Source organism: Tachypleus tridentatus, chromosome 2 (assembly GCF_004210375.1).
Source record: "Tachypleus tridentatus isolate NWPU-2018 chromosome 2, ASM421037v1, whole genome shotgun sequence".
Classification (NCBI taxonomy): domain Eukaryota; kingdom Metazoa; phylum Arthropoda; class Merostomata; order Xiphosura; family Limulidae; genus Tachypleus; species Tachypleus tridentatus.
The window spans coordinates 86,012,286-86,039,526 of NC_134826.1; the positions used below are offsets into that span (position 1 = coordinate 86,012,286).

General features: G+C 32.6%; 1 long non-coding RNA gene across 7 annotated transcripts; it reads left to right on the forward strand.

Annotated features, from left to right (window-relative positions):
• Positions 1-439: 439 nt before the first annotated feature.
• On the forward strand, positions 440-23,333 carry LOC143236088 (uncharacterized). 7 transcript variants are annotated; one of them, XR_013019493.1, is made up of 7 exons: positions 440-590; positions 4,703-4,856; positions 8,981-9,134; positions 10,624-10,782; positions 17,805-17,871; positions 19,391-19,535; positions 23,002-23,333. It is a non-coding gene; the product is annotated as an uncharacterized LOC143236088 (long non-coding RNA). The 7 variants fall into 7 exon arrangements; XR_013019487.1 differs by lacking the exon at positions 440-590 and adding an exon at positions 2,110-2,236 and having other exon boundaries at positions 23,002-23,332; XR_013019489.1 differs by lacking the exon at positions 440-590 and adding an exon at positions 4,078-4,258.
• Positions 23,334-27,241: the final 3,908 nt, after the last annotated feature.

Consider the following 27,241-nt stretch of genomic DNA (forward strand, 5'->3'; position numbering starts at 1 on the left):
ACCTGTCTGAAATTGAGAACCCTGTCCCTACATGTTCCAGCGAACAAGGTAAAATATATCTTTATTTCTGGCATAGAATGGAATGTCAGTAGAAGGCTAGGGTTAGTATAATATTTTGTAATGTTTTGAACTTTAAGCAAATACCCATTTATTATGTATGGGCTTAACCTGTAGACGGTGTTACATTTTTAATTAGTTTTATTAAGTTTCTAAGTCTTCTTTGTGGATACAAAGCTGCAATAAAATGTAATAGTAAGATTCTAAATATAGGGTTTTCTCCTGAAAAGAAAAAAAAATTGTTTATTTTACGTCGTATATACGTATCTTGATGTGTGAGTGTGTGATTGTGTGTATAATAATTCGTAAATATATCAGTTAGAAGCCTCTTGGAAATGAAGTTATTAATGACAACAATTTTATAATCTTTCTGTTTCAGATATTTTATCAGACGAAACTAATGAGGTGGGAGCTACTAACACTCAAAATTCCTGCCTCAAGAAAACCTCACCTGTTGACTTACGTATCGAAGATGACACCTTGCATGATGTGTCAGAACATCCATTTCTTTTAAAGAAGGCCGTATCTGAAAGGTATTTATCTTGAAATAAACCTGACACTCACTTAAGACAGTTCTCCGAGCGTTCTACTCACAACCTGCAGGACGCAGATTTGAACTTCCGTCATACCAAACACACTTTCAGTTCAGCTGAGGGGAGTCTGTTATAATATGATGATCAGTCTCACTATTTGTTGGTAAAAGTGTAACACAGGTGTTGACATTGGGTGGTGTTGATTAGATGTCTTCCGTTTCTAGTCTATAACTCCTAAGTTAAGAACAATTAGCGCAGATAACCCACGTGTAGCGTTGTGCAAAATTCAAAACAACCCAGCCAAACGTAGCATTTATGACGTTACGAAAACTGGTGAAGTACTGAATAAACAATTTGAAACTAGAAAGACTTTTTCATATGTTTGCTAAATCAAATAGGACACGTTCTGTTTGAAAAATATGTGTATCAGTTAATGTATGTTATATATCGGTCTTTATAGTTGTCTTCCAATCACCATGTTGAACATATATATTGATACATTTGAAGAATATATACCAGTGATGTGTATTAGTTACTATCAATCAGTCATGGTGTTATAATTGTTTGTTTGTTTTAAATTTCGCATAAAGCTACAAGAAAGCTATCTGCCATAACCGTCATTAATATAGCAGCAAACGACTAAAGGAAAGGCAGATAGTCAGCACCAAGCACCGCTTACTTTTGGGCTACTCTTCAAACAAAGTAAAATGGTATTGACCGTGAATTAAAAATTCTCCCACGGGTGAAAGGGCGGGAATGTTTGATGTGATGGGGATTCGAACTCGCGACTCTCAGATCACGTGTCTCGTGCCCTACTCACGTGCTCATGCCGGGCCAGCTAAACGGAATCTTCCATGTCATCTTTGTCTTCAATACTTTCTAAGTGTCGATTTTCAATTATAATTTTATCTGAAACTTTAATTCTTGTATTTGAAAATCAGGAAGACAAATTTGGTGACGTATTTTACGTGACCCTCAAACAAACATAAAAAAATTTAGTCGATATTATGCCAACATGTAAATATTCAAGCACGTTTAATTTCACAGGACGAACTTCAACTATTTTATATCCCGATACATTTTGGAGCCATTTTATTCTAGGAAATGTTACCATGGAGTATAGGTAATATAATAACTTGTGAATGAAAGTGGACAGGAACATGTAAACTACATCACATCTACTATACCCTGTGTTATCGAAGTATTTCATGTAATACCAGCTGGTATACGGAAGATCTAATAGTTGTTGAGACAGTACCCATACTGTAAAACTGATTGATCAATAATTGTTTGGGTTTAAATTCGTGAACTGTGATATTAGTTAATGTTATCAAAGTTATTAGCCACTAAAACTAATGCCAGGATTTATTAACATAACACAGTTTATATAAATAAATATAGATGTATAGACCTTCTCTGAAGAAATTCACTTTTGTGTAAATGTACCAAAACAAATTCAGTATTTGTAATTATTGTTTCTATTTTAGTGACAAGAAATCACAAATATCCGTCAAAAAAGTTTCTCCAGGGTGTAAAAAATCGTATTAAGAGGACCATACAAAACATTTTCTCCAGGAAACATGAATATCGACCTTGCAAAATGGAGAAACAACAAGAACGTCGACAACGCAAATCCACACGATCAGGTTATATAACGTTCAGCACAAAGTTACACAACTGGTTATGTTTACTTTGCTCACCACAGATATTAAAAACAGGTTTCTGGCGTAGTTAGTTCACAGACATGCCGCTGGGAGCATCAACAATTTATAAAATATTTTTAAGAGTAATATTTTATGTTTTACATGACTACCCCTAAAGAGAAAACATGAAAATGTGGTTCTTTAGTTATCTTCATTAAAACGTTTACTGCCATAAAATACACAATTTACAAACAATCTAACATGGAATGAATGTAAATTTATCATATATATATATAAAACCACAACTTAATTTTATAAATTTAATGTAACCTGTATTGCATAACTTAAAATTAGACATATATTTATATAAATTACACACTAGATGACCTGAAAAAAGTCTTCTATATGCCAGTAAACAGTATATTGAATGCATTTTAAAAAATGAAAAGTTCTCAAATCACTATATTTTTATGTGTTTCCTTTTTAAGATCGTAATGTAAAACATTAAAAAATTATTTTTTGAAAAATATTTTATAAATATTTGGCGCTATTCTGAATACCTCACTGTCAGAGCGCAGAAGAAATTGGTTGTGTAAAGACGATAGAAATTGAGAAATCAAGAAAATATTTACTGAGACTTACAGAAAATAAAGAGTAAATGAAAATATGAAATTATATAAAAATAAATTGCATTTATATTATTATATTATATTAGTTGAAAAGCAGTATTTGTATGTTTTTTCTCTTAAAGTTTCTCAGTAAAACTATTTCATAAAGAGCGAGCTTTGGAGTTACGATACCAGTAGAAGTTAATAAAAAAAAAGGAAATAAAAGCCAGATACATCAATATTTTCTTATTCGTACCCACGAGAGAGTCTTTTGTTTTGTGTTTTGGATGTGTATCCAGTGGCACAATGACAAATATGAGGAATTAAAACGTCAGATACCTGGTTTCGATACCTGTAATAAGCAGAGCACAGATAGTCCATTTTGTAGCTTTGGCTTAAATTATGGTTATGGTTAAATATACATATTTTTTGTTTCATTAGAATAACATGATACCGATGGCCTGCAACTAGCCTAAAATTGTCAAACATGTCTTTATATGTTCCAGCGAACAAGGTAAAATATATCTTTAAAAATGTCAGTGTTAATCTTTCTAAAAGATTTGTATTATCTGTAGACCAGAAGAAAAACTTCCTCCTCTCCCCCCCCTCTCAAATTTACCCCAACTGCAGATCTAAAATACTCTCTTTTCCTATAGAAGATGTACGTATCAACAACATTCACGTCCTTCTAATGGTTATGGTAATTTAAACACCAAACTGTGGAACGTGAATACAATGTTGAGTTCTTACACAACTTATGACATTTATAAACATTGTTGTTCAGTGTCTAACAATTGTATCTCAGATAAAACAAATACATTGTGAGAAGTCTCTTACAAAGAAATACGTCTTTCGTCTCTGTTTCATGATTCATTACATTTGTTTCCTTTTTCGTATTTCCAATGTTTCACGGATATCATTGGCTCTAACACCTTACGGTTAAGCGCACAATGACAACATTCACTCATAATATTTTAATTATGTTTGTTGTAAATAGTCTGCTATGGCCGAATTATCATTATATTTACTTCTTCTACATACTTAATGTAAACGATACTTAGATCACGTTCTGTCTGTTCATTACAGTTTCTTCCATATCAACATTCAAATTTATGAATTTTCTCTGTTAACTGTATGTTAACTTTAGTATTATCAAATATTTGTTGTATCTTATCTGTCGATTTAAATATACGATAAAATATTTGTTTATTTTAAATGCATTAACCAATAATCAAACCTCTAACGTGAGGTACAGGTACACGTTCCTTTTAATGCTTGAGTAAAGAACATCATTAGGCTAATACAACAATGAGCTGGCATACAAAGATTTATAAATGTAATAAAGTGATCTTAATACATTCGCATGGGATACTATGTACGTGCCTTGTTTTGTTCCTCTGGTAGAAGCTATTCAGAGGTAGGTAAGAAGGTGTTTATTTTTATTCCAACGTTTAATGTCAATGTTCAAGTTATTCTAGAGAATAGTAATTTCTGGCATAGAATGGAATGTCAGTAGAAGGCTAGGGTTAGTATAATATTTTGTAATGTTTTGAACTTTAAGCAAATACCCATTTATTATGTATGGGCTTAACCTGTAGACGGTGTTACATTTTTTAATTAGTTTTATTAAGTTTCTAAGTCTTCTTTGTGGATACAAAGCTGCAATAAAATGTAATAGTAAGATTCTAAATATAGGGTTTTCTCCCTGAAAAGAAAAAAAATTGTTTATTTTACGTCGTATATACGTATCTTGATGTGTGAGTGTGTGATTGTGTGTATAATAATTCGTAAATATATCAGTTAGAAGCCTCTTGGAAATGAAGTTATTAATGACAACAATTTTATAATCTTTCTGTTTCAGATATTTTATCAGACGAAACTAATGAGGTGGGAGCTACTAACACTCAAAATTCCTGCCTCAAGAAAACCTCACCTGTTGACTTACGTATCGAAGATGACACCTTGCATGATGTGTCAGAACATCCATTTCTTTTAAAGAAGGCCGTATCTGAAAGGTATTTATCTTGAAATAAACCTGACACTCACTTAAGACAGTTCTCCGAGCGTTCTACTCACAACCTGCAGGACGCAGATTTGAACTTCCGTCATACCAAACACACTTTCAGTTCAGCTGAGGGAGTCTGTTATAATATGATGATCAGTCTCACTATTTGTTGGTAAAAGTGTAACACAGGTGTTGACATTGGGTGGTGTTGATTAGATGTCTTCCGTTTCTAGTCTATAACTCCTAAGTTAAGAACAATTAGCGCAGATAACCCACGTGTAGCGTTGTGCAAAATTCAAAACAACCCAGCCAAACGTAGCATTTATGACGTTACGAAAACTGGTGAAGTACTGAATAAACAATTTGAAACTAGAAAGACTTTTTCATATGTTTGCTAAATCAAATAGGACACGTTCTGTTTGAAAAATATGTGTATCAGTTAATGTATGTTATATATCGGTCTTTATAGTCGTCTTCCAATCACCATGTTGAACATATATATTGATACATTTGAAGAATATATACCAGTGATGTGTATTAGTTACTATCAATCAGTCATGGTGTTATAATTGTTTGTTTGTTTTAAATTTCGCATAAAGCTACAAGAAAGCTATCTGCCATAACCGTCATTAATATAGCAGCAAACGACTAAAGGAAAGGCAGATAGTCAGCACCAAGCACCGCTTACTTTTGGGCTACTCTTCAAACAAAGTAAAATGGTATTGACCGTGAATTAAAAATTCTCCCACGGGTGAAAGGGCGGGAATGTTTGATGTGATGGGGATTCGAACTCGCGACTCTCAGATCACGTGTCTCGTGCCCTACTCACGTGCTCATGCCGGGCCAGCTAAACGGAATCTTCCATGTCATCTTTGTCTTCAATACTTTCTAAGTGTCGATTTTCAATTATAATTTTATCTGAAACTTTAATTCTTGTATTTGAAAATCAGGAAGACAAATTTGGTGACGTATTTTACGTGACCCTCAAACAAACATAAAAAAATTTAGTCGATATTATGCCAACATGTAAATATTCAAGCACGTTTAATTTCACAGGACGAACTTCAACTATTTTATATCCCGATACATTTTGGAGCCATTTTATTCTAGGAAATGTTACCATGGAGTATAGGTAATATAATAACTTGTGAATGAAAGTGGACAGGAACATGTAAACTACATCACATCTACTATACCCTGTGTTATCGAAGTATTTCATGTAATACCAGGACTCTTCAGTTTAGCTGGTATACGGAAGATCTAATAGTTGTTGAGACAGTACCCATACTGTAAAACTGATTGATCAATAATTGTTTGGGTTTAAATTCGTGAACTGTGATATTAGTCAATGTTATCAAAGTTATTAGCCACTAAAACTAATGCCAGGATTTATTAACATAACACAGTTTATATAAATAAATATAGATGTATAGACCTTCTCTGAAGAAATTCACTTTTGTGTAAATGTACCAAAACAAATTCAGTATTTGTAATTATTGTTTCTATTTTAGTGACAAGAAATCACAAATATCCGTCAAAAAAGTTTCTCCAGGGTGTAAAAATTCGTATTAAGAGGACCATACAAAACATTTTCTCCAGGAAACATGAATATCGACCTTGCAAAATGGAGAAACAACAAGAACGTCGACAACGCAAATCCACACGATCAGGTTATATAACGTTCAGCACAAAGTTACACAACTGGTTATGTTTACTTTGCTCACCGCAGATATTAAAAACAGGTTTCTGGCGTAGTTAGTTCACATACATGCCGCTGGGAGCATCAACAATTTATAAAATATTTTTAAGAGTAATATTTTATGTTTTACATGACTACCCCTAAAGAGAAAACATGAAAATGTGGTTCTTTAGTTACCTTCATTAAAACGTTTACTGCCATAAAATACACAATTTACAAACAATCTAACATGGAATGAATGTAAATTTATCATATATATATATATAAAACCACAACTTAATTTTATAAATTTAATGTAACCTGTATTGCATAACTTAAAATTAGACATATATTTATATAAATTACACACTAGATGACCTGAAAAAGTCTTCTATATGCCAGTAAACAGTATATTGAATGCATTTTAAAAAATGAAAAGTTCTCAAATCACTATATTTTTATGTGTTTCCTTTTTAAGATCGTAATGTAAAACATTAAAAATTATTTTTTGAAAAATATTTTATAAATATTTAGCGCTATTCTGAATACCTCACTGTCAGAGCGCAGAAGAAATTGGTTGTGTAAAGACGATAGAAATTGAGAAATCAAGAAAATATTTACTGAGACTTACAGAAAATAAAGAGTAAATGAAAATATGAAATTATATAAAAAATAAATTGCATTTATATTATTATATTATATTAGTTGAAAAGCAGTATTTGTATGTTTTTCTCTTAAAGTTTCTCAGTAAAACTATTTCATAAAGAGCGAGCTTTGGAGTTACGATACCAGTAGAAGTTAATAAAAAAAAGGAAATAAAAGCCAGATACATCAATATTTTCTTATTCGTACCCACGAGAGAGTCTTTTGTTTTGTGTTTTGGATGTGTATCCAGTGGCACAATGACAAATATGAGGAATTAAAACGTCAGATACCTGGTTTCGATACCTGTAATAAGCAGAGCACAGATAGTCCATTTTGTAGCTTTGGTTTAAATTATGGTTATGGTTAAATATACATATTTTTTGTTTCATTAGAATAACATGATACCGATGGCCTGCAACTAGCCTAAAATTGTCAAACATGTCTTTATATGTTCCAGCGAACAAGGTAAAATATATCTTTAAAAATTTCAGTGTTAATCTTTCTAAAAGATTTGTATTATCTGTAGACCAGAAGAAAAACTTCCTCCTCTCCACCCTCTCAAATTTACCCCAACTGCAGATCTAAAATACTCTCTTTTCCTATAGAAGATGTACGTATCAACAACATTCACGTCCTTCTAATGGTTATGGTAATTTAAACACCAAACTGTGGAACGTGAATACAATGTTGAGTTCTTACACAACTTATGACATTTATAAACATTGTTGTTCAGTGTCTAACAATTGTATCTCAGATAAAACAAATACATTGTGAGAAGTCTCTTACAAAGAAATACGTCTTTCGTCTCTGTTTCATGATTCATTACATTTGTTTCCTTTTTCGTATTTCCAATGTTTCACGGATATCATTGGCTCTAACACCTTACGGTTAAGCGCACAATGACAACATTCACTCATAATATTTTAATTATGTTTGTTGTAAATAGTCTGCTATGGCCGAATTATCATTATATTTACTTCTTCTACATACTTAATGTAAACGATACTTAGATCACGTTCTGTCTGTTCATTACAGTTTCTTCCATATCAACATTCAAATTTATGAATTTTCTCTGTTAACTGTATGTTAACTTTAGTATTATCAAATATTTGTTGTATCTTATCTGTCGATTTAAATATACGATAAAATATTTGTTTATTTTAAATGCATTAACCAATAATCAAACCTCTAACGTGAGGTACAGGTACACGTTCCTTTTAATGCTTGAGTAAAGAACATCATTAGGCTAATACAACAATGAGCTGGCATACAAAGATTTATAAATGTAATAAAGTGATCTTAATACATTCGCATGGGATACTATGTACGTGCCTTGTTTTGTTCCTCTGGTAGAAGCTATTCAGAGGTAGGTAAGAAGGTGTTTATTTTTATTCCAACGTTTAATGTCAATGTTCAAGTTATTCTAGAGAATAGTAATTTCTGGCATAGAATGGAATGTCAGTAGAAGGCTAGGGTTAGTATAATATTTTGTAATGTTTTGAACTTTAAGCAAATACCCATTTATTATGTATGGGCTTAACCTGTAGACGGTGTTACATTTTTTAATTAGTTTTATTAAGTTTCTAAGTCTTCTTTGTGGATACAAAGCTGCAATAAAATGTAATAGTAAGATTCTAAATATAGGGTTTTCTCCCTGAAAAGAAAAAAAAATTGTTTATTTTACGTCGTATATACGTATCTTGATGTGTGAGTGTGTGATTGTGTGTATAATAATTCGTAAATATATCAGTTAGAAGCCTCTTGGAAATGAAGTTATTAATGACAACAATTTTATAATCTTTCTGTTTCAGATATTTTATCAGACGAAACTAATGAGGTGGGAGCTACTAACACTCAAAATTCCTGCCTCAAGAAAACCTCACCTGTTGACTTACGTATCGAAGATGACACCTTGCATGATGTGTCAGAACATCCATTTCTTTTAAAGAAGGCCGTATCTGAAAGGTATTTATCTTGAAATAAACCTGACACTCACTTAAGACAGTTCTCCGAGCGTTCTACTCACAACCTGCAGGACGCAGATTTGAACTTCCGTCATACCAAACACACTTTCAGTTCAGCTGAGGGAGTCTGTTATAATATGATGATCAGTCTCACTATTTGTTGGTAAAAGTGTAACACAGGTGTTGACATTGGGTGGTGTTGATTAGATGTCTTCCGTTTCTAGTCTATAACTCCTAAGTTAAGAACAATTAGCGCAGATAACCCACGTGTAGCGTTGTGCAAAATTCAAAACAACCCAGCCAAACGTAGCATTTATGACGTTACGAAAACTGGTGAAGTACTGAATAAACAATTTGAAACTAGAAAGACTTTTTCATATGTTTGCTAAATCAAATAGGACACGTTCTGTTTGAAAAATATGTGTATCAGTTAATGTATGTTATATATCGGTCTTTATAGTTGTCTTCCAATCACCATGTTGAACATATATATTGATACATTTGAAGAATATATACCAGTGATGTGTATTAGTTACTATCAATCAGTCATGGTGTTATAATTGTTTGTTTGTTTTAAATTTCGCATAAAGCTACAAGAAAGCTATCTGCCATAACCGTCATTAATATAGCAGCAAACGACTAAAGGAAAGGCAGATAGTCAGCACCAAGCACCGCTTACTTTTGGGCTACTCTTCAAACAAAGTAAAATGGTATTGACCGTGAATTAAAAATTCTCCCACGGGTGAAAGGGCGGGAATGTTTGATGTGATGGGGATTCGAACTCGCGACTCTCAGATCACGTGTCTCGTGCCCTACTCACGTGCTCATGCCGGGCCAGCTAAACGGAATCTTCCATGTCATCTTTGTCTTCAATACTTTCTAAGTGTCGATTTTCAATTATAATTTTATCTGAAACTTTAATTCTTGTATTTGAAAATCAGGAAGACAAATTTGGTGACGTATTTTACGTGACCCTCAAACAAACATAAAAAAATTTAGTCGATATTATGCCAACATGTAAATATTCAAGCACGTTTAATTTCACAGGACGAACTTCAACTATTTTATATCCCGATACATTTTTTGGAGCCATTTTTATTCTAGGAAATGTTACCATGGAGTATAGGTAATATAATAACTTGTGAATGAAAGTGGACAGGAACATGTAAACTACATCACATCTACTATACCCTGTGTTATCGAAGTATTTCATGTAATACCAGCTGGTATACGGAAGATCTAATAGTTGTTGAGACAGTACCCATACTGTAAAACTGATTGATCAATAATTGTTTGGGTTTAAATTCGTGAACTGTGATATTAGTTAATGTTAGCAAAGTTATTAGCCACTAAAACTAATGCCAGGATTTATTAACATAACACAGTTTATATAAATAAATATAGATGTATAGACCTTCTCTGAAGAAATTCACTTTTGTGTAAATGTACCAAAACAAATTCAGTATTTGTAATTATTGTTTCTATTTTAGTGACAAGAAATCACAAATATCCGTCAAAAAAGTTTCTCCAGGGTGTAAAAAATCGTATTAAGAGGACCATACAAAACATTTTCTCCAGGAAACATGAATATCGACCTTGCAAAATGGAGAAACAACAAGAACGTCGACAACGCAAATCCACACGATCAGGTTATATAACGTTCAGCACAAAGTTACACAACTGGTTATGTTTACTTTGCTCACCACAGATATTAAAAACAGGTTTTGGCGTAGTTAGTTCACAGACATGCCGCTGGGAGCATCAACAATTTATAAAATATTTTAAGAGTAATATTTTATGTTTTACATGACTACCCCTAAAGAGAAAACATGAAAATGTGGTTCTTTAGTTATCTTCATTAAAACGTTTACTGCCATAAAATACACAATTTACAAACAATCTAACATGGAATGAATGTAAATTTATCATATATATATATAAAACCACAACTTAATTTTATAAATTTAATGTAACCTGTATTGCATAACTTAAAATTAGACATATATTTATATAAATTACACACTAGATGACCTGAAAAAAGTCTTCTATATGCCAGTAAACAGTATATTGAATGCATTTTAAAAATGAAAAGTTCTCAAATCACTATATTTTTATGTGTTTCCTTTTTAAGATCGTAATGTAAAACATTAAAAATTATTTTTTGAAAAATATTTTATAAATATTTGGCGCTATTCTGAATACCTCACTGTCAGAGCGCAGAAGAAATTGGTTGTGTAAAGACGATAGAAATTGAGAAATCAAGAAAATATTTACTGAGACTTACAGAAAATAAAGAGTAAATGAAAATATGAAATTATATAAAAATAAATTGCATTTATATTATTATATTATATTAGTTGAAAAGCAGTATTTGTATGTTTTTCTCTTAAAGTTTCTCAGTAAAACTATTTCATAAAGAGCGAGCTTTGGAGTTACGATACCAGTAGAAGTTAATAAAAAAAAAGGAAATAAAAGCCAGATACATCAATATTTTCTTATTCGTACCCACGAGAGAGTCTTTTGTTTTGTGTTTTGGATGTGTATCCAGTGGCACAATGACAAATATGAGGAATTAAAACGTCAGATACCTGGTTTCGATACCTGTAATAAGCAGAGCACAGATAGTCCATTTTGTAGCTTTGGCTTAAATTATGGTTATGGTTAAATATACATATTTTTTGTTTCATTAGAATAACATGATACCGATGGCCTGCAACTAGCCTAAAATTGTCAAACATGTCTTTATATGTTCCAGCGAACAAGGTAAAATATATCTTTAAAAATTTCAGTGTTAATCTTTCTAAAAGATTTGTATTATCTGTAGACCAGAAGAAAAACTTCCTCCTCTCCCCCCTCTCAAATTTACCCCAACTGCAGATCTAAAATACTCTCTTTTCCTATAGAAGATGTACGTATCAACAACATTCACGTCCTTCTAATGATTATCGTAGTTTAAACACCAAACTGTGGAACGTGAATATAATGTTGAGTTCTTACTCAACTTATAACATTTATAAGCATTGTTGTATAGTGTCTAACAATTGTATCTCAGATAAAACTAATACATTGTGAGAAGTCTCTTACAAAGAAATACGTCTTTCGTCTCTGTTTCATGATTCATTACATTTGTTTCCTTTTTCGTATTTCCAATGTTTCACGGATGTCATTGGCTCTAATACCTTACGGTTAAGCCCACAATGATTACCTTTACTTATAATATTTTAATTATGTTTGTTGTAAATAGTCTGCTATGGCCGAATTATCATTATTTTTACTTCTTCTACATACTTAATGTAAACGATATTTTAGATCAAGTTCTGTCTCTCTATTACAGTTTCTTCCATGTCAAGATTTAATGCTTGAGTAAATAACATCATTAGGCTAATAAAACAATGAGCTGGCATTCAAAGATTTATATATATAACGAAGTGATCTTAATAGATTCGCATGAAATACTATGTATGTGCCTTGTTTTGTTCCTGTAGTAGAAGTTATTCAGGGTTAGGTAATAAGGTGTTTATTTTCTTTCAACGTTTAATGTCAATGCTCAAGTTATTCTAGAGAATAGTAATTTCTGGTATAGAATGGAATGTCGGTAGTAGACCAGGGTTTATATAATATTTTTTAAGGTTTTGAACTTTAAGCAAATACCCATTTATTATGTATGGGCTTAACCTGTAGACGGTGTTACATTTTTTAATTAGTTCTATTAAGGTTCTAAGTCTTCTTTATGGGTACAAAGTTGTAATAAAATGTAATAGTGAGTTTCTAAATATAGGGTTTTCTCCCTAAAAGAAAAGAAAATTGTTTACTTCACGTCTGATATACGTATCTTGATGTGTGTGTGTGTGTGTGATTGTGTGCATAATAATTCGTAAATATATCAGTTAGAAGCCTCTCAGAAATGAAGTTTTAATGACAAGAATTTTATAATCTTTCTTTTCAAATATATCATCAGAAAAAACAAAGCAGGTAGAAGTTATTAAACCCTTAAAATCCTGCTTAAAAAAGCATCTGTTGTTATGGGAACGTTAGACTTTCCCAACGAATATAACATACTGTATGAGGTATCAGAACTTCCACTTATTTCAAAGGTTATAGCTTTGTGATTATTAAACTGGGACGATTATTCTTACCATGTATAAATCAAAAGTAGGCCATGTCTTGTTCGGGCCGACATGGCCAGGTGGTTAGGACGCTCGTCGCGTAACCTGAGGGTCGCTGGTTCCAATCCCCCTCTCACCAAATACGCTCGCTCTTTCAGCTATGGGGGCGTTATAAAATTATGGTCAATCCCACTATTCATTGATTGAATAGTAGCCCTAGAATTGGCTGTGGTTGTTGTTGACTAGCTGCCTTCCTTTCTTCTAGTCTTACACTGCTAACTTAAGAACGGCTAATACAGGTAACCCTCGTGTAGCTTTGGGTTAAATTCAAAAACAAACAAACAAACCCATGTCTAGTTCTGCATATTTAAAATCAGGACGAATAGTGAATATAACTGTAGCTTCGAACGAAAACATAACGATTAAAAGAGTTATCTGTGTTGTTCGTCCTTAATTTTCAAGTGGTAGACTAGAAAGTAGGTGGTAAACACCATCCGCTACAAACGTATGAGCTACTGTAATCGAATTACCTGATTTCACCGAACTCTCAGCCTGAAAATCAAGAGAGTAAATTTACAGTAACATAATTCGAACTGCGAATCTATTTTAATTCCTAAGTCATGCTGGACAAGTGATAAGAGAAACATAAAAACATTCTGTATGTACACCTAATTAAACAGCAAACCTACTGATACATAAAATATAGATCAACTAGATAGTGAACCCCGGATAAACCTAATTACTCATAATTGTACTTCCACTTGAAATAAACGTTTATTCATATTGCATTTATATTACACTTGAAATATATGGTTTGGTATATTAAATGTATATTGTAATTTGAATATACAGTCCACTCTTCTGAACTAAATTCAAATTTACTTTAAGTTTGATTCTTTGACATTAAAGATTAAGTTCTATAACGTACTAATCTATTATATTTAAAATGATTTTATTATATTTTAAAAATCAACAAAAAATAAACAAATGTGTTTTACAGTCTGAAGTGTATGAACTATAACTAAGTTACAAGTTCCGATGGACCAGGTGATTAACGAATTTTCTCTTAGGTTGTCACATACACAAAGTAATGTTATCTTTATATACACACTGCTGGCCAAAATCTTAAGGCCAATGAACATAAGGAAAAAATATGCATTTCGCGATGTTAGATTCAACCACTTATTTGAGTAGCACTTCGAAAGATGAAAATAAGAAAAGGAAAAATAAAAATAAAAAACCTTTTCAGCATTTTATAGGGAAAATGTGAACATTATGAAATTAGCACAAATATTAGCTGGCCAAAGTTTAAGATAATACCCAAAAGAAGTCCTAAACAGGGTAAGAAATGCCCAACAAGAGGTCTCAGTTCTAAGTTGCACGGCCGTCATTGCGAATAACTGCAAACATTCGCTTTGGCATGGTCGATATAAGCGTTTGCAGAAGGCTGGCTGGAATGATATTCCAAATAGTGAAGATGGCTTCACGACGATCAAATACTGTTTCGAATTGACGTCCATTTCTATAGACTACCCTTGCCATCCACCTCCAAACATTTTCAATGGGGTTCAGTTCGGGAGAACACGCTGAATGGTCCAAAGGAATCACGTTATTCGCCATGAAAAAGTTCTTTATCCTGACATTGGCATTGTGGATTGCCGCGTTGTCCTGCTGATAGATTCAGCCATTTCCACACAAGCGAGGGCCTTCAGTCAATAAGGATGCTCTCTCCAACATGACAATGTAGCCAGCTGCTGTTTGACGCCCCTGCATAACCTGAAGCTCCATTGTTCCATAAAGGAGAAAGCATTCCAGATCATGATAGAACCTACTTCATTGTGTCGTGTATAAACTGACTCCGGTGGGATATCATTATCGTACCAGTAACGTTGGAAGCCATTTGGACCATCCAGGTTAAATTTTGTCTCATCAGAAAACAAAACCTTTTTCCACTTTTCTACGTCCCATGTTTGGTGCTTCTCAGCAAAGTGTAATCGAGCTGTTTCGTGGTGTGGAAGGAGGCTTGGCCTTTGAAAACGTTTACAGATGTTAAAGTTTTTTCTCGTAGATACCGTCTTATTGTTCTAGAGCCGCATTCTGCGTCCGTAAGGGCCTTAATCTGGTTCGACAATCGGCTGGTGTCTTGCCGGACAACCCGTCGAATCGTCCTGCTCAACGCCGGCGAAATTTTCTTGAGCCGACCACATGAAATCCTCGTTCCGTATCCCTCGGGTCTTTTAAGAAATTTTCAACAGCAGTTTTGCAACGCCCAATCTCACTTGCAATGGCACACTGAGAGAGGCCTTGCTTTTGCAGCTCGACAATTCTGTCACGTTCAAACTCTGTCAGCTTTTTAGCCTTTGTCTTGTTTTTACCCAATGTAAAACAGGAGATGTCAGTGGAAATGTTCTCAACGCTTTTGCTTGAACATAAATTATTAAATTTCGTTACGTGTTTACCGATTAATGCTTCGTTTCAATATGATCTGAAGCTTTTGACCAGCTAGTATTTAGGCTAATTTCATAGCGTTCACATTTTCCATATTAGATGCTAAAAGAGGTTTTTATTTTTGTTTTCCATTTTCTTATTTTCATCTTTCGAAGCTTTACTCAAATAAGTGGTTGAGTCTAACAACGCAAAATGCATATTTTTTCTTTATGTTCGTTGGCCTTAAGATTTTGGCCAGCAGTGTATATTGGACGTATATTTATATTGATAAATCTCATTATCGTTGAAAATAATTTAACATTAATATTATTTGTTCTCCACTTATATTCACCGAAGTGTCGTTAAATTATAAAAATAACAAACCATCATAGATTTATATCAAGGACACATTAATATTTGGAGTAGATATTGCTAGGCGAAAATATTAAAAACTACATACGTGATACTTAAAAATAAGATGAGTTCAATGTATTTCTAACATTTGGGCTAGATAATCATCAAAGCTCATCCTCCTCTATACAAATATCGATTATTTGATGAAAATAAATTTATTCCAGGTAAATATCATACAAATATATCTAATTAAGCACTGGAATATCTCACTATTCGTTGGTAAGAGAGTAGCCCAAGAGTTGGCGGTGGGTGGTGATGACTAGTTGCCTTCTCTCTATTGTTACACATAGCCCTCGAGTAGCTTTTCGCGAAATTCAAAATAAACAAGCATAATTAATCAATAACTTTTCCTTTATAAATTAAAATGTTATTATATTTATACTTTATTTTTGATTATAATAGAAATAGAATTCATTTTGTCCATTTTGTAGCTTTGGCTTAAATTTAAACAAAGGAACAAAGTTTTGGTTAAATATACATATTTTTTGTTTCATTAGAATCCGATGATCTACAAACAGCGAAAAATTATGAAAAGTGTCTCTTTCGCTTCCAATGAAGAAGGTAAAATATATCTTTAAAAGTTTCAGTGAGAATCTTTCTGAAACATTTGTGTTATTTGTAAACAAGAGGAAAAACCTCCTCCTCTCCCCCTCTCAAATTTACCCCAATTGAAGATCAAAAATACTCTCTTTTTCTATAGAAGATGTACGTATCAACAACATTCACGTCCCTCTAATGATTATTGTAGTTTAAACACCAAACTGTGGATCGTGAATTCAGTGTTGAGTTCTTACACAACTCATAACATTTATAAACATTGTTTTACAGTGTCTAACAAGTGTATCTCAGATAAAACAAATACATTATGAGAAGTCTCTTACAAAGGAATACGTTTGAGTTTCGTCTCTGTTTCATGATTCATTATATTTGTTTCCTCTTTCATATTTCCAGTGTTTCACGGATATCATTGGTTCTAATACCTTACGGTTAAGCCCAAAATGACTACCTTCACTCATAATATTTTAATTATGATTGTTGTAAATAGTCTGCTATGGCCGAATTATCATTATTTTTACTTCTTCTACATACTAAATGTAAACGATATTTTAAATCACGTTCTGTCTCTCTATTACAGTTTCTTCCAGGTCAATATTTAATGCTTTAGTAAATAACATCATTAGGCTAATACAACAATGAACAGGCATACAAAGATTTATAAATATAATGAAGTGATCTTAACACATTCGCATGGGATACTATGTATGTGCCTTGTTTTGTTTCTGTAGTAGAAGTTATTCAGGGTTAGGTAATAAGGTGTTTATTTTCTTTCAACGTTTAATGTCAATGCTCAAGTTATTCTAGAGAATAGTAATTTCTGGTATGGAATGGAATGTTGGTAGGAGACCAGGGTTTATATATTATTTTGTAAGTTTTTGAACTTTAATAAGAGACCCATCTATTATGTATGGGCTTAACCTATAGACGGTGTTATACTCTTTAATTAGTTATATTACGTTTCTAAGTTTTCTTTGTGGGTACAAAGTTGTAATAAAATATAATTTTTAGTTTCTAAGTATAGTGTTTTCTCCTAGAAAAAAAAAAAATGTTCACTTCACGTCTTATATACGTATCTTGATGTGTGTCTGTGTATATAATGATTCATAAATATACCAGTTAGAAATGAAGTTATTGATGAAAACAATTTTATAATCTTTCTTTTTCAGTTATATTGTCAGACAAAACTTATAAGGTGGAAATCATTGAAACTGAAAAAGTGGACGTACCTGAAAGGTATGTATTTTGAAATAAACCTGAAACTTAGCTTAAATAGTTCTCCGAGCGCTCTTCTCACAATCTGCAGGACGCAGATTTGAACTCCCGTCATACCAAACACACTTTCAGTTCAGCTGGGGGGGGGGCTGATATAATATGATGATCAGTCTCATTGTTTGTTGGTAAAAGTGTAACCCAGTTGTTAACATTGGGTGGTGTTTATTATATGTCTTCTTTTTCTAGTCTATAACTCCTAAGTTAAGGACAATTAGCGCAGATAACCCACATGTAGCGTTGTACAAAATTCAAAACAACCTAGCCAAATGTAGCATTTATGAAGTTACGATACAGGTGAAATACTGAATAAACATTTTGAAACTAGAAAGATGTTTCCATATGTTTTCTAAATCAGATAGGACACGTTCGGTTTGAAAAATATGTGTATCAGTTAATGTATATTATATATTTTTCTTTATCGTTGTCTTTCAATCACCATGGTGAACATATATATTGATAGATTTGAAGAACATACATCAGTGATGTGTATTAGTTACTGTCAAACAGTCATGGTGTTATAGTTGTTTGTTTGTTTTGTGTATTAGTTGTATCAAACAGTCATGGTGTTATCATTGTTTATTTGTTTTGTGTATTAGCTACTATCAAGTAGTCATGGTGTTATAATTGTTTGTTTGTTTTGAATTTCGCGTAAAGCTACAGGAAAGCCATGTGCTCTAACTGTCATTAATATAGCAGCGGACGACTAAAGGAAAGGCAGCTTGTCATCACCACACACCGCTAACTTTTGGGCTACTCTTCAATCAAAGAATAGTGGGATTGACCATGAATTAAAAATTCTCCCACGGGTGAAAGGGCGGGAATGTTTGATGTGACGGGGATTCGAACTCGCGACTCTCAGATTAAGAGTCCAGGGCCCTCCTACCCACGTGGTCATGCCGGGACAGCTAAACGCAACCTTTCATGTCATCTTTGTCTTCAATACTTTCTAAATGTCGATTTTCAATTATAATTTTATCTGAACCTTTAATTCTTGTATTTGAAAATCAGGATGACAAATTTGGTGACGTATTTTACGTGACCCTCGAATACACATTGAATATTTAGTCGATATTTATTCCAACATGTAAATATTCTAGCACGTTTAATTTCACAGGACGAACTTCAAGTTGTAAACTACATCACGTCTACTAAACCCTGTGTTATCGAAGTATTTCATGTAATATTAGGACTCTTCAGTTTAGCTGGTATACGGTAGATCTAGTAGTTGTTGAGACACTACTCATACTGTCAAATTGATTGAACAATATTTTTTTTTATGTTTGAACTTGTTTAAATTCGTGAATCGTGACATTTGTCAATGTTATCAAAGTTATTAGCCACTAAACCTAATGCCAGGATTTATCAATATAATACAGTTTATATAAATAAATATAGATCTATAGATCTTCTCTGATGAAATTCACTTTGTGTAAATGTACCAAAACAAATTCAGTATTTGTAATTATTGTTTCTATTTCAGTGACAAAAAATCGAAAAATTCTCTGAAGAAGTTTCTCCACCGTTTACGAAAATCTGTTTCTCGTGAAGTGGAGAAATATTTTGTTTCGTCATTTTGAAGATCTAGACGATCATGTCACACTAAGGTAACCAGTGTGTGACGATCTGTAAGTATCTGGTTTTTATGATTTTAGTAGGATACTGAATTTTTATATTGCATATATACAACGTAATGTATTGTATTACAAGAAACAAGTTTAAATTCATTAATTGTAGCTATTAACAAGTGGTCAAGATATGGCCTTACTGGCCTTCTTTCGGCCCTCAAAAACCTACGTTACTGACTACATACGACTAAATAGTCATTTTTCTTAATTAATTGTTTAGACGAAGGTTAAATACTAAAACTTTGGGGTTAAGTGGCTTTGCGGAAAATGCTTAGTGTGTTTTCTGTACTTTTCTGATAATACTGGAAGTCATGCTGACTATTTAGATGTATTTTACCTAGTGATATGACGATATTTGGTTAGTGGTCAAGTTATTACATAAAAGTGTTCTTTATACAATAATCATTATCTGATCCACAAAATGGTATTATTAGCATGAACTTTATCGGGGCACTAGTGATCTAGAAAAAACTCCTTATGAGATTATATGTGTAGAGAAAGATAAATTCTAACTTACAATGGATATTTAGTTGGTGTTTTTGGTTTTAGACTATCATACATTTGAACAGAAATATGTTAAAGATCGAGAGTTCATAATTTTCTAAACCCTTGTAGGATTCTCTGAATTGATTAATACTGATATTTTCAATTGAAATTACTTACTGGATTTATCTGCATTTTGGCTCAAATTTTAGACACTAAATGACAACTTTTTTAATAACCATATGGTGTTTTTATGTTTTTTACTATCATCCGTATAGCATGAAACTAATTGGATACTTTAACTTTTAATCCATGTTAATATAAAAGAAAAACAACAATCTGTACTTTAACTACAACTGTTTTCTCCCCACTCACGTCACCCTACACCGGAGGATACTAATCACATGGTATCAATTCTCAACCGCTCTCCGAATACACAGCGGCTCTTTTTTTACTATTATTGCGGTGTAAGAGAGCCTTTGGTGATCTTCTGTTTTAACCATTTGCACTATTATACTGTAGGGTGTTATCTGTCTGTCTCTCAGTCAGTAAACACTAAAATGATGCCATATAAGGGGTACTTAACGTTGTAATTTGTACTGTCGTGACGTTAGTGTAACGTGCACGTGCCATAAATCACGAAAATAATTATAAACTGTACGATACAACACAGCATGACGTATGAACTTGAAAAAATATTTTTCTTACTCTTCATTTTGCTTTTATCTGCTGTTGAAAGAAAACACGTTAGAGGTCGTTTCACCAAATATCTAGTTTATTAATATATTTCGTAGGTTTGAATTTAACGAAAGATAAAAGGATTATGTATTCAACTTATTATTTTGTAGTTAATTCATTACAGGGAAAACAAAACTAACCTGGCAAGTATCACGGTATAATACGGTATAATTTCGTACCTCAGAAAATAAGGTAACAGATAATTTCAAAATACAATAACAACTATTTCTAACTGATGATTATGCCTTACCAAAGGTCGAAAGGATGAAATTATTAAAAGTCAAAATTTACCTTATGTAAAAGTTACTGTTATTGTATTTTAATATTAATTATTCAACCTAGGAGGTTCCTTACCAGATATCAGCGGCCCGAGATAGCCAGATGGTTAAGACACTTGACTCGTAATGTGAAGGTTGCCGGTTCGAATCACTGTCATACCAGACGTTTTTGCCCTTTTAGCTGTGGGGCATTACAATGTGATGGCCAATCCCACTATTTGCTAGTAAAATAGGAGGCCAAGAGTTGTCAGTGGGTAGTGATAACTAGCTGCCTTCCCTCTGGTCTTATACTTTTAAATTAGGGATGGCTAGCGCAGATAGCCCTCGAGTAACTTTGCCCGAAATTCAAAACCAAAACAGATATCAAGACAAAGCTAGTCTAGACGCTATTTAATTATGTACCAATCGGCATTTTATTTTATTTCAAACTTAAGTAAAAGTTACTTGAATCATTAATTGGTTTTCAAATCAGAGACGGATTAAGCGTTTTACATCGTATTTGAAAAGATTTTATCTTAACGTTTTTAAATTTCTCTTCATTAGTTTTACTTTTGAGCTAAAAATAAAGTCTGTAGAATAGCTATTGTGGGCCTGTCGCAGACACCCCCTTGTTAAGATTAAACCCACACACAAACATATTTTATTTAGTAAATAAAACCCACCATCAATTCTTGAACTTCCCTTTAAGGACAGTTCATGTCGTGGCAAAAAAGAGAAAAAAGATAACTTTTTATTATTGTTATTATTTTTTATGCCAAAAACACTTGAACAACATTCAATATAACCATTATGATTCATTTGTTAGAATTATGAATTGTCAGTTTGGGAAATCCTTACTTATAGAAAATGATAAAGAGTACTGGGACAAAACATCAGTTTTATCATTTGTAACTGTCGAATCATTAACGAGAATAAGATAATTTGATGTAAGAGAGATTTTAATTGATTAACGCGATCTATATTTTCAAGCATTTTGTTTCTGTGTAAGGATACTATTTTTTCAGGCTATTTCATATTCGTGTTTAACTTTACTTACATAGGCGAACAAGGCTAGTTAGATATTCTTGGATGAAGTTTATTTGGGTAGAGAGAACGCTGTAACAATGATAAATCCTACAACGATTCATGTATACATATATATATATATTGTCTTGATGGTTTGAGGAGTGGTCATAACCCAGATGGGAGATTATAAAACATTGAATTTGCTCAGAAGGTTGTTTGTTTTACGCAGGTGACGAAAGTTTAGCGCATTACAGAACAAAATATGCATGACTGTCGGTCATCGTTGACCCGCTAATTATTGAAGATTTGAAACTGGGACTTCTGTTACCATTTTTATTAATAATCGTATTATATATGTATTTGTTGTTGTTGTTGTTTTGAATTAAGCACAAAGCTACACAATGGGCTATCTGTGCCCTGCCCACCACGGGTATCGAAACCCGGTATTTAGCGTTGTAAGTCCGCAGACATACCGCTGAGCCCAAAAAAAAGAGTAAAAGAGTAGCCCAAGAGTTGGCGGTGGGTGGTGATGACTAGCCGCCTTCCCTCTAGTCTTACACTGCTAAATTAGTGATGACTAGCGCAGATAGCCCTTGAGTAGCTTTGCACAAAATTCAAAACAAACAAACAAAAGCAAACCTTATTATTTAATTAAATTAACCTTAAAGACAATAATATCATAGAATAAGTAAAATTAAAAGTGTATGTCAGTATTAAGTTTCTAAATAAAACCCACACATTACATCTAATGAAACATGAACACATAAATGTTACACTGATCTAAAACCACTGTATTTATACTTATGGCCTGAAAATAAATACTAAGTCCCAAATACCAGTGATCTATTGTTAACACTGTTGCTACAAATACAAATGTTTAAAAACCAATTATTAAAGATGTATTTATATGAAAACGTTTCACAACAAAATTAATAACAACTATACTATTATTATCTCTCTAGGTTTTTGTTTTGCCATCCAAGTAAGTCTGACAGAAATGAGATAAGTAATATGATATTTATTCAATCTGGAACCCTATCCCAGCATATTTGGACTTAGATAGAAGATCGTTACGGTACGTTAGAGATAACAACTTTCCTGTTGTTCTGCAGACAACTGACCTGTCTCTTGAAGAGTTTCGGAAATTAATCAATATCTTATCCAATCCACTTTCTGATTTTACTACCTTATTGGAAGGCTTTACTCCGAAATTTAATATACATCTCATTAAACATGTTATCCAGCAGTTAACAGAACTGTGTAAAATGTTTGTTCTTTGACAGTCATCATCAGATTGAAAATACTCGAAAGAAGAGACCAGATATTTCACTGTTAGCTTTATCGATTTGAAACATCTTTGTCAGCCTCTGCATGGAGATGTTGAGCTGTTGGATTTCATTGTTATGAAATACCTTTTACCAAACATTCTGATGTTGACAGTTACGGGAAGTCATTCTATCCCTGGAGCCCAGCAAATAGTTAAAGATAACGCTGTTAATTTTACTTCTTACCTTATGAAGAAGTAATCAAGAGCAAAAAGTTCAAGAAACACATGTGTTGAAAACGATTCTCCAAATCTATGTGGTAGACAAGAAAATGCACTAAACAGAGTGAAGCTGGCTAGTTTTCCAGTTGTTTTGTTAGACAGAATGGATGTTGAAGCAGCTCAAACAAAACTACAAGAAATTAGTGTGCATTAGTGTGAAGTAAGGAATAGGAGCAGAATTGAAGAACACTCTCAAACTCCAAACCATCATACTCCAAAGAAAAGTGTTGTTTCTTCAGTTTTGAAGAGGGCAATTAGCACACCTTCTGGTGTGATTAGCAACAAAACCTTTCAAAATCCTCTCGATGTCAGTGATATTCCCATTGTTGAACCAAACTGTGAGAAAACAAAAGACAGATAAGGGAGAAGACAGTTCAACTCCTTTGATTCTTCTCCACCTGCAGTCTCCAGAAGTCCTTTGTAAGCCTTGAGTGTCGCATTTGAAAACGTGAACTTAATATGAGAAACAAGGAATCTTGGTTTTGATTTTATTGTGTATGTACATATTTCATGTGAATAGTCTTTAGAATGGGGACACCTTAAAGATGTCTGACTTATTAGGATTTAAATGGTTTTTAAAATTCATGCTGATATTAGATTGTGTATTTTAGTGTAATATTTGACTTTATAAAAGTGTAGAGTGAGGGAATTTGTCAGTTTTTAAATAAAATTACTTTGAAAAATTGGTTCTCGGCCTGACCTGAATTTTCAGTTTTGTTTATTTGTACAGATTACCCTCACTCTTTCCCTGCTACTTGTCTCAGATTCCTGTTGCACGTTTCCTCACTTATCGACATCTCTCATGTTCTTCTTAAACCTGTCCTTATTTCTGAATATTTCTCAGGTTTCTTTTTGTTAACTGTGTTTTGTCTGTAATAGTTCTGATAATCTTCTCCATTCATTTCATCTTCTTACAGATTTACTTAAGTTATTTTATAATAATTTGTCACTTTCCCCATATAATCTGTTTACTCTCCTTGTGATTCTTCGATGTGGCCCATTTATCCTATCTTATTTAGTCTTATAATAAAAATAGCTTGTTTCTTTCATATAACAATTTTAAGGCCAATTATTCTTGATTTTACGTTGTTTTTAATGGTGTTAAAATATATCACATGTTATGACGTACACATAAGCATACAAGAAATGTTAAGTACATAATCTGCAGCATATATTTGAAATTATACATTGTAAACAAATTTATTATTTTTCCTTTACAAATCCTCTAATACGAAAGTATTAAAACTGCAAACCAAAAATATATTTCTCATTTTGTATTTTTCATTTATATTCTCAATATGACAAGAGTAGGTGTTTTTTAATAATTACACCATCATCTAACTCGTCAGCTGTAGAGCACACTAATAGAATGAAGTACATCTAGTACTTTATATTTACAGTTGAAATTCAGATATTTTCACAAGTACCGTTAATACATCATATAACTTAATAATTGAGATTGAAGATTGATTTCTTGAATGTCGGTGAAGGGATTCAATAGGTTCATATCGTCCTTGCCAACTACTGTACTGGGTTACTCACTTTATGTGGGAAAGATCAGTGTAAAGTGGAGCATATTGCAAAAAAAATATGTATTGGTATTTTAAATTTACAGATGACATGCTGTCTTAAGAATGCAGCTTCCTTTAATTTAATAACGTAATTTTCAATAGAGCATGAAGTTGAGCATTTGTAAAGAAAAAACAAGCACAATTATAATGCCAAAACGCAAACCAAAGATAACTATTTTAACCGTTTGTGTGAAACTGGTAAGAGCGAGATAAAAGCTCTTATCAGGTGGGTGTATCCTTCCATTAAAAACATCTTCCAAAGTTAAAGAAATTAAATAGAAACCCTTAAAAATGAACTAGAATTGAAGTTGCTTGTTATCATCACTTTTACACGAAGGTAAATATAAATAATAACCTGACATTAATATAAATAAAAAAAGATTTAACCTACTATGATAAAAATACAAGTTACCAAAATAAAAGTTTAGTGAAACATTACTAAACGATAATAGTATCCTAACTTCAACATTGTCTCCAAACAAAAGAGGAACAGCCATTTTTTATATGCTGCTTATATTAATCATCTTCCACTACCATGAAACGGCCCTCATTCAAATAAGTACTAATAAAATACTCCATCTTACATGATTAAAACAAAAAATAGACTTGGTGTAAACCTAATAGTAACATTTCACGCTCATTCATAATTATGATACATTACTTTATACCAGAGTTGAAAATGTTTTCTCTTTGAATTAATACCTCGCATATCCAACTTCCAAATGCACGAAAACATCAGCGGAGGCCATGAGTTAGTGAGTTTTTCTTATAGCAAAGCCACAAAGGGCTATCTGCTCAGCACACCGAGGGGAATCGAACCCCTGATTTTAGCGTTGTAAATCCGGAGACATACCGCTGTACTAGCGTGGGGCCGGAGGGCACCACCAAACTTTTGTTGTTTTTATTATTTCTCTGTGTAAGACTAATCATTACCACTAACTCTTGCGCTACTCTTTTACCAACGAATAGTTGAGTTGACCGTCACATTATAACGCCTCCACAGCTGAAAGGGCGACCATGTTTGGTGTGAAGGGGATTCGAATCCTCGACCCTCAGATTACAAGTTGAGTGCCTTAACCACCTGCTCATGCTTCAAACAATCTCTATTAATACTTTGAAGTACGAAGTTTTACAAGTTAGCTGTCGTTAACTAGGAAGAAATCAGAAATGCAAAAACAGTTATCAATGAATTCACTAAAGCCATTAAAGAAATAGTAAACGAAATTCAACACAGCTATGAAAGACGTTGCCTACGTCGATTATGTATCAACACCCGTGACAGGACAGTAGAAACAAACAGAAGAATCCTAATCTAGAAGAAGTGGGTACAAATTGATAACACGAGAATCATTCACCCGCTTCTAAAAGTTACGATATCTTTACATTTAAAAGTTTCCAGAGTCACGATAGAGAAAATATTTCTCAGAAATTTTTAATCTCTGTTTTTGAAAATACTAAGATTGTTTAAGGATATGGCTTGTAGCTTCATGTAACAATTACTCATTTGATAGCATGAATCCATTTTAAAACCCATACAAGTTCAAATTACACAAAAGTAAAAAGAATTTAAAGAAAAATGTAATTAAACATACAACTTTGATAATGATAAGTGGAATTCTTTGTAATCAGTGTAACTCAATGACAAGTGGTAAATTAGGTTTCAAGTTTTTATCATTTTAAACAGCTTGTTTGGATGAATAATTCGCAACAATAAGTGAATGGCACCAATTTTAAATATTCTAGAAATTTCAATAAAAATATGGTTGTATGATCAAAAACACCATCCATAAAATACTCACCACAACTCTTGTTTTCTTCTATCTTTTTTAATGGTCACAATTTATTGATGAGGTTTGGATTTCATTGAAACAGATATTTCTAGGTGACTGTTGATAAATCACTTGGTTTCAGATACTTTACTTAATATTTTAAATAGCTTGGTTGACTAAATGATTCACAAAAATGAATTAGTAACATTAATGATACATATTATTTACATTCCTGTATAAATGTAGGATTACCGGGGAAATAACATACATTTAAAAACAACGTACATGTACTATCAAGATGATTTTTAAACTCTAA